Raw genomic sequence first — 9,804 nt, 5'->3', positions numbered from 1 at the left:
CCTTTTTGAGGTTGAATGGAGGTGGATTGATCATCTTCAAGAAGAATACGATGCATGCACAAAGAAGGGATAATAAACTTGATATAATCAATGCTATACTCTATCACATCTTTATATTTTCTCAAAACATCAAGCAATTTTTCCAAATCAAGTAAACAAGGGCAACATTGACAGTAATAGGGTATTTTCCCTCATTATAAAGATAAGCATATTTCAAAGAAGAGGGAAGAGGCTTGTGTTCTACCTTAGAAGTAGGTTTAGAACTCTCCTCTAATTTCTCATCTTCATGCTCAAGCTCGATCTCCTCTTATTGTTCCACCTTTTCCTCCTGTGAGGTGTCTTCCATAGCCATAACAAATTCTCTTGCCTCTTGAGAATGGAACTCTTCCTTGCATGTAAGAGCTTTAATCATTGGAACTTGAGGCTTCATCATTACCCTCCCTAAGCGATCCAACACCTCATTAACTACATCAACTCGATAACATTTCTTAACCATGAGGGTCTTGAGTAATTTGGAGAACTCAAAGACAATCTTCTCATCGACCACCTCACATGTAATAGTATTGTTCTTGCAATTGATGACCGCCCCCAAGGTTTTGAGAGCTTCTTAACCCAAGATTAAAGGAGTATCAACATCTTCCTCCATATCCATCACTACAAAATCACATGGCATATAGATATGCCCAACTTAAATTGGAACATCCTCAAGTTCACAACAAGGAAGTTTGACCGAGCGGTCGGCTACTTGAATTGTTTTTCTTGTGGGAATCATTTAAATGTTGAGTTTTTGTGCAATGGAGAGGGTAATTAAGCTAACACTTGCTCCTAAATCCGCCAAGGAACCACTAAGTTCCATGTTACTGATCTTAACAGGTAAAGTAAAGCCTCCCGGGTCCTTCTCTTTCTGTGTCATCTTGTGTTGAAAGAGTGCACTAACTAGATGATGGCGAGTAATGAGCTCATCATTGAGATTCCTCTTGTTGGTTAACATGTCTTTGAGAAATTAGGAGTAAGAAGGCATTTGGGGTAACAACCTCGATGAAAGGGAGACATATGTGTAAGTTCTTCATTAAACTACGGAATTTTGCAAATTTATCATCAACTTTCTCTCTGCAAGCCTCCCAGGAAAAGGAACCGGCTCATCTAGATTCCTAGTATCACTAGGACTTGAAGTTTTTTTTCTCATCATTAGGCTTCTTCATCTCCAAATTCTATTCTTTCCCAATAACCTTGTCTTCTTCAACTCTCTTCTCTCCCTTCACACCTTCTTCTCGTCCCTTTCTTTCCCTCACTTTCTCCCTATTTTTGTCCTTCATAGGATGTGCCCAATCTTAATGTGATTGTATTGCAAGAGTCTGGTTTAATTTTATTAGAGGTGATTGCTTGTGGTTGTCCGGTAAAGTAGAAGGTGAGTTGAAAGGTACTTGATGCAAAACATCAAGCCTCTTCATATCTTTAGTTGCTTATTAATCTTTAATTGCTTATATAGGTTTTGCCCCAAGGTTTTGGGATCCACTTGGATTTGTTTTACTTGGTTTGGCCTAGTTTATTTTTATGTTTTTAATGTTTATTAAGATTTCTTAAGTTAGTTAGTTTGTTTTGATAGTTTTAAAATCTGATTTGTTTCCTAAATTAAATAGGTTGCTTGCAAGGCAAGGTTAGTTAGGTTTCTTGGAGGCTAAGATTAGGGGCTTGTCCTAATCATCTTAGGACTCTTAGGGGCTGATTAACCTCTATAAATAGAGGGAATTTCGTGGGTTTTAGACACACAATTTTTTGATTAATAAAAACTTGGCGTTTTTCTTAATTGCTTTACTTCATGCGTGAGTTTTCTTACGTACTTGCTTAATAATCAATTCAGGAGGTGAGTTGAAGATTAAGAGGTTGAAAACTTAGTTCCAGGAGGTGGTCTAAGGGATTTAACGATTCAAACAGTTCGTTCTAGGAGGTAGTCAAATTCTATTGAAATATCGGTTCGTTTCATCACACCTTACGCGTCAATAATCAATAATTCTTTAAGAAAGCGTTAAAGATCGAATCTTTCTTTCAAGATTGTGAGATTTCTAAACTTGAGTAAACAAGGGGTTAGGATCCACATCAGTAATCTTTCGGCTAATTGGGCTAATTGTGAATCAACCATATTTTTATGAGCTTTGACCTCTTGTATTGGTTGATTCATGGCTTGGAGTATTTGAACATTTTGGGTTTGTGTGGAATCGGATTGAGATTCATGATCTTGACTCAATTAAGTAGACCCTTGATTTTGGTTGTTATATTAAATCTGATTGTTGTATTGGTTGTACCTTGGGTAGTTTCCTTTCGGACTTTGGTTTTGAGGCGGAGGTGGGTTTTGGTATTGATGGTTGGAATTGTATGATGGTTGAGCTTGTTTCCCCCATTGGTGAGGTGAAGGTGCAAATCCGAGTGGTGGTTGTCTCTAAGCTACTACTCTGCCACTTCCCCTACATCCATCTTTCCTTGTGTTGTAAGAAGACATATGCTCGGGGCTCAAACCCCCACAATGAGAAGTATAATGGTTTGTGACACCACAATTTTTTAATGAGAAAGAATTGACTTGAGAAGAGCTTGCCCCATTATTAAAACTTGTGTTCAACTTTGCCGGCCCATTGGTCAAAAGCTCAATTTGATGTTGCAATTGATCAACCTTATCTAATTCATACATCCCACCTTTGTTCGATGCATCCCTCCTTTTACTACCTCAAAAGTAGTTCTTCGCTAATTTTTCGATTATTGCTTCGACTTGGTTTGGGGGATCTTAATCAATTGTCCACCTGCCTGACGAGGGGTGGAACTAGATTGTTGAAACTAATCCTACCTCGATCAAACTAAATTTATAAACACTTAACCAACCTAAATATTAGTATAGAGGTAAGTCAAGGATCGAACACAAAGGAACGGTAATGTTCAAGCGCTCTCAATTTTGCGCTTAAGCTAGGTCAAAGTTTAAGGATAAAGAGGGAACACTAACCAACTACCAAATAAAGAAACCAAACAATTAAACACTAGGAACGAGGATTAACTAGTAATCATGACAATTGTAGCAACTCGGGAACAATATGCAAACCAATGGTTCTGAAGACTAATGGCAAGCTCAATCAAAAGAGTAAAAAAAGCTATCTCATAGAGGTCAAACTAGCGCCAACTACGAGAGACTCTAACTAGGAGCATCACTAATCAAACTCAATCGACAATTGCAATTCCTAAATCAATGGTCCGTATCATTAGAAACTACAATGCAATCTAGCATAATTCTCAAGGCCTAATCGAATTACACACATGTAAACTTCCATTAATCACTTTAGTCTCAACAATTAATCAACACAATCCCCAAATTAAGCACAATCAATCAATCATACAAGTTTCATCCTATCCCTAGCCAAACAACTACTCTAACATCATTATCAAATCAACTAACAACTAAAGAAATCAAGAATCAACAATATATGAAGAACAACAACACTAATCAAGCATCAAACATCAAAATCAATCCAAACAAACATGAATATTAAACAAAGAAATATAATGAGATAGAGTTAGAAATGCTCATTGATAATAGAGAAGATCTCCAACACAATTATCACCATTGAATCTTCAATCTCTCAATCACCATTGAAATTCCTCACTTTCTCTATCTAGAATCTACTCCTAAACTAACCCTAAAACTAGAGAGAGAAGCTCTCAACTAAGCTAAGAATATGATAAAAAACTAGAATAATAATTTATCTCTACTTACCCCCAAAATCGGGTTACAATGATATTTATAGAGGGCGTAAAAAAAAAAAACCGAGCAAGCAAATACAAGGAAGGTGCGCTCGCGCTGCAGTGGTGGCGCGCTCGTGCTGTAGTGGTGGCGCGCCCGCGCTGCAGGAGTGGAGTGCGCTTTGCGCGCCCGCGTCTTGCTGGGTTTCTTCGATCTTTTCACGGCTTCGTGCGTTCGCTAAGGTCGCACGATTATGATGATGATGAACACTAAGAGAGGCAGTCCCAAAAGCACTTGATTGTAGGTTCAACACCCCATCTTCATGAGAGCACGCTTGAGAGCGCAAGAGCTAGAACTTGGAGAATCCACTTCCACTACTACATAAAAGGCCAAGGAGACCCGTTTAAAAAGGCCAAAGAGACTGCTTTAGAGGCGCTCTCTAGCTCAGCGGTCACTCTGGCAAAGAGACTGGTTGATTAGAGGCGGTCTCTACAATGAAAAAACAGAGACCGCCTATCTAAGATAAATGGTCTCATTTTTTTGAAAATTGGGACCGCCTATCTAACATAGGCAGTCTCTTTTTTTAGAAATCTGAGACCACCTATTTAAGGTAGGCAGTCTTTTTTTTTCAAAAACTAAGACTGATTATTTAAATCAACCGGTCTCTTTAGTCTCATTTAAAATAAAAAAATTAAGCATTTAATTATTCTTATAGATACGGAGTACTATGTTGAAATTACTGGAATATTGCAAGTTACACCTTCACATTAAAAGAATCAAAATTGCATAATTAAATGTTTCATATTTAGATACAAACTATTTTATTAAACTTTAAATCCATTACAAAATTATATTGAAATTATATGTATAGTTATATACAAAGCGAAAGAGATGGAAACGATTTCTTCAATTGCAATCTCGAACTCTCAATAGTCCAATACCTTCAATGTTCTTACAAAATCCCGTAAACCTGATTAAGAAAAAAATCATTTTCCAAAACCATCAAAATAACTTATAAATTACATAATTTTCATTAAATAAATTGTAAAAAGAACTTAAAACAAACCATTACCTCACTATTACCTCACAGTAGATGAAGACAGAAGAAATGTAACTGAATAACCACCGCCTTTAATTTGATCTTTTGCATATTATCAGACGTTGTCCTTCCTTTTTGTATAATTCATGCAATTAGGCTTTAATTTCTACCAGATTGCAAGCATTTTACTATGTTCAAATTCAAACCCAGATCTGGTCAACTAAGATTGTAAGAGATCAATACTCATAAAGAAAAGAAAGTACAAAAAATTTGGGATAAATTGACGAGTAATTTTCACAGATTATAGTTTGTAAATCTTAAAATTTTGATTTTCTTCTTATTCATACCTTATACAAACTATTCATAAAATCATGCTGACAATTGATAAACCATAGATTCAAAATACCAATTATAAAAATAATAATTAAAAAAAACAAACATTGGAATTAGAAGAAATACGAGAACAAATAAACTTATAGATAACAAAAGATTGAAGTGGAAAAAACCCATATTTTTTGCACCACATATAAGAGAAAAATAAAAATAAAAAAAATTAAAAGGGGAAAACTTCTTACTAATCAAGCGTTCGAGAAATCAAAGAGCTTAATATCTGTAATTTTGTTCTCTTTCTTTTGCCATTCCTCTTTCCTTTTCTTTCTTCGTGACTGCTCGATTTGAATCGGTGTTGATTGGCTTGAAGGAAATGGTTAGGGTTTGAAGGAGGAGAGAGAAAGAGAGATAAGAAGAGAAGGGAAATCAAAAGGGGTAACTAGGTAAGAGTGAAGAGGAGAGAGGAGTTATTATAAAGAGAATGAGTTAGTGGCATATGTGGAAGCTCCAAAACATGAGACCCGCCTTAAAGTTAACAGGTCTCTCTATCAAAAATAGGAGATTGGTTATCTCAATAAGCGGTCTCTGGTTTATTTTAATAAATTTTTTTTTTTTTGAAAAAAAAACGCTAGAGACCTGTCATCTTAAATAAAAGGTCTCTCGAATATTTTAAACCCTCCTATAAATGAAGTTAGAGACCCGTTATTAATAATAAACGGTCTCTTGGACCAAAGAGACCGCTTACATAGATAAGCGGTCTTTTATATTGGGTCTCTTTGGCCAATTTTGTAGTACTGTTCCTTGCATCTTGAGTTTTCCTATTGCCATGAGCTTGCTCCAAAGGCTTCCTCCACCTTAGTAAATCACTAATATCATGACCCGAACCTCGTATAATACCTACAACCACGAAAATAGAGCAAATAAAGGAGAAAAGAGTAGAAAAACCAACAAAATGCATAAAATCTACAAAATAAGAGAGGAAAGGTAAAACCAAGACCAAATGCATAAAACTAAGCATTTATTAAGCATGAAAGCCATGAAAAGAAGGTAAAAAAAACCTAAATGCTCATCAAATGGGTGCCATTTATGACACCCATCAGATACCCCCAAGCTTACCTTTTGCTCGTCCTCGAGCAAAACAAAACCAAGGGAGAAATGATGAGCTTTTCCAAGCAAACAAAAAAAAAAGAGAAGAGGCATGAATATTCACTAACTCATTTTCGTAGGAATCACGGTCAATTTTAGCAACTAAAGACAAGCCATTTAAACCCCTAGATCGCCATAGAGGACGAGTGGTTCTCTCGTAAAGGTTTCCTAAGAGATTAACCTATAACTCTCGTAATAATACAAACAAGGCAAAGCGTGAAAAAGAAGCTAAAATAAAAGAAAAGCAAACAAATGTTCATGAAAGGACTTTTCCAAATGTACAAGCACAAATGAATGCAAATCTTTCTAAACAAGTAAGGGAGTGCACGTTTCAAGATACCCGAGGTTGATTGAAACAAAAATATGCTAAGCATAGGAACTAGAGAAACGCAATCTACTTTCATCCCAAACGGTCTTACCGCGCTCTCCCTACTAGTCTCATATCTTCCCCTGGTGAGCATCTCAAAAGTTCCACGAATAAACTGGAAAAAGAGATAATTTTGGACTACTCGACGTCTTGACAATGCATCCCCTCTCCTTAGGCTTTAACTCAAAATGCCCTCCCTCGGTATGTGACTAAACCACTAGGTCCAAAGGACTCTCCCAAAGGTTGTAACGAAAGGGAAAAAAGGGTGAGGGTAGGCTTAAAATTTGAAAGTTGGCGGTATTCCTAATTAGTGAAGCAAAGGGTGATCAAACCTTCTCCTCATAACCAGCAATCGCCAAACAAAAACAAACTAACACCCCCAAGCTTATTCAAATCTATAACAACAATCATATATACAAAAAAGCGTAAACGCTTCTCCTCAAGCTTAAAGGAAGCATTTTCTTCAATGCTTAAAAAGGGAAAAGAAATTACATCAAAATATTTTTAGTTTTCTTATTTTCATTTATTTTATTTTTCTTTTAATGCATACATTCAAAGCAATTATCCTCGCCTCTTTCAACTTTGGACGGCTTTTACAACTTTGCGTTTATTATGTCATTCCCTTTTTTTTTTTTTTTTTACTTTGGACGACTTTTTTCATTTATTCATTTGTCATTATTCACACAAATATCACAACATAAACTTTCTTTCAAGAGAACCAAATACCCAAACTCCTCCACCACAAACTCCAACAATAATGATCAATTGCTTCACAAAAACCAAGAACGGAAATGAAAATGAAACAAAAGGCTCAAGATCTAAGGATGTGGCTTGAAAAGAAGGGAAAAGGATCAAATGATTAGCAAAAAAGCAAATGTAAACCCAATGAACTAAAAAGAAAGAAAATTAACCTTGAAAAGAAAAATTACCACCCCGAAAAGATGCCTTTGTCCTCCCTAAATGGCTCGGTCTCGTGTTGGAGAATTATGAGTCAAGATTCTAGATTAGGTCCGCAATAGTCAAGGATCCATGCCGCTCATGCAATTACATGTTGAAGGCTTGAAAAACAAAGAACCTCACATGGATGTAGCAAAAACTCACTATTGGTGTCAAATCAACTATAGGGAGCAACTACCAACATGCCACAAACAAGTAGAATCCGGTTTCATGGTCTCACTAGTCCTATCAACTACCTTAGCATGCTTTATCCTACAATCAACCGAGCATACTCTCAAACCATGCACACCGTTACCATTTAAGAAGAAAAGCATTCAATTATACAAGTCCAAATGTATTATGTCCAAAGCAAGAACAAAACAAAGATACATTGCAAATTTGCCTTGATAGAAACAAAAATCTTTTTGGAGATTTTCAAAATAAGAACATGGAAAAGCATATACAAAGGTGCATATCATATATGAATCAACATCCCACCAAACATGATAGAATACCCTCCCCTTAGCTTGAATGAGACAATACACTCAAACATAAATCATATAATCCATGGAAGGAGAAAACAAGGAGATCAATCCAACCAACCAACCACCACATGTCCAACAAGTCTCCAACCAATAGAGAAAGAGCAAGGAAAGATATTACCGTATTTGAGGTGGGTGTAAATACCCGCAAATGACCCAATTAAAACTTTCAAAACTAATTTCCCAAGAATTGAACCTTGTTTCCATATGCTAGCAAAAATAGGAGTTAACCTTCCTTGATTCTTGATCCAAATTGAAGCACCAAAGTATATCAAGTCATGTACCTAGAAAAAGGCACACAAACATTTCCATGAGAGAAAATCTATTCTAAAAAGCAAATGAAAATCTAATCTAAAGAACGGGTTACTTCCCGAGAAAGGCTTGCTTAAGGTCCAAGCTTGACCACTCTAGAAAATAATAATTCAATGCACGCAAGAGCTTGTCAAATGCACCACTAATCATTTTATAAGAGAAAAGGTAGGCAAATGACAGGAAGAGGACGTGCAACAAGGATAGTGCACGTAAATAAGGAGAGAGATGCCAAGAAAAGGAAGAATAAGAATCAAAAGAAAATTCAACAAAATATGAAGAAAAGAAGAAAAAGAAGAAAAAGAAGGCAAACTCTCCTCAAAATATTTTTGGGTGGCAACATCACCCTTTTTCTCAATAATAGAATAAGGGACATTAAGATCATCATAGACAAGGGGGTCCCCAATAGGCTCATTGAGATAGGAAGGGAGAAAAATAGGGCAATAGGGGATGTGGTCAAACCTTTGAGAAAAAGGGGTATGAGAAATAGGCAAAGGGGTAGCTACTCCCTCAACACAAGGTCTCATATCACCAATGAGGGCATGAAAATCAATCATAGAGTCCTCAAATGAAGATATTTTACAATCTACATCTCCCTCAAGCTTAAAAACTCCAAAGGAATCAATCTCATCCTCCTATGAACCACAATAAACAACCTTTCCTTCAACCAACTCAAAACCTAAGTCCTTAAAACCGTGCATGATAGGAGGTAGAGTCATTGTAAACTCATCTAAATCCCAATAAGCTTTCTCGATGACCTCATCCAAAAATCTATAAATTTTCATATGACTCTCACAAAACAAATGGGACATTACCTTAAAAGAGTCTATGTATTCATAGTTTACAGGCTCACAAACATACACTTGAGGCTCATGAAGATGGAAAAGAGGGTTAGGATTTTCAAATTCAACTCTCTTTTCATTCTCAACCCTTTCACCATCACTCATATGCTCATAAAAGGTATCCTCACACTCTCTTGGTTGCTATAAAATATCATTATCATCCTTAACACACACATTAGATTTGAAATTTTCACACACAAGCATCAAAGATGACAATTAACTTTCCAACTCTTCTCTTCTTTTCAACTCTTCATTCAAAACATCCTCACGCTCTCTAATCTTCTCCATTTGGCTCCTTAAAATTTCTATCATTTGTCTCTCTAAGGGCCTAAGATTAGGATTCATCTCTAACTCCCTCAAAGATTCATCAATTTGGCTATAGGGGACCAAAGACTCATCACAAGAGTTTGGAGAATGAAAAGGTGAAGAGGTTTGAGGATCAAGAGTAGAAGAAGAGTCACAACCAAAGGTAGGATCATCATCATTACAAACATGAGAATTTTAATTAAATAGGGGAGTGGGGGCACAATAAATCATATGAGATTTGTCAACTTGAGAATGCACCTCATTAT

The 9,804-nt window shown here is 36.2% G+C and overlaps 1 long non-coding RNA gene across 3 annotated transcripts; it reads right to left on the bottom strand.

Moving 5' to 3' along the window:
• Positions 1-4,488: 4,488 nt before the first annotated feature.
• On the bottom strand, positions 4,489-5,773 carry LOC110717114. Of its 3 annotated transcripts, none has more exons than XR_002510674.1 (3): positions 5,336-5,773; positions 4,794-4,980; positions 4,489-4,691 (listed from the first exon to the last, which is right to left on the bottom strand). It is a non-coding gene; the product is annotated as an uncharacterized LOC110717114 (long non-coding RNA). The 3 variants fall into 3 exon arrangements; XR_002510673.1 differs by having other exon boundaries at positions 4,794-4,972; positions 5,336-5,770; XR_002510672.1 differs by having other exon boundaries at positions 4,794-5,768.
• Positions 5,774-9,804: the final 4,031 nt, after the last annotated feature.

The sequence above is a fragment of the Chenopodium quinoa genome, unplaced genomic scaffold, assembly GCF_001683475.1.
Source record: "Chenopodium quinoa cultivar QQ74 unplaced genomic scaffold, ASM168347v1, whole genome shotgun sequence".
Classification (NCBI taxonomy): Eukaryota; Viridiplantae; Streptophyta; class Magnoliopsida; order Caryophyllales; family Amaranthaceae; genus Chenopodium; species Chenopodium quinoa.
This window is presented reverse-complemented; position numbering and strand designations above follow the sequence as displayed.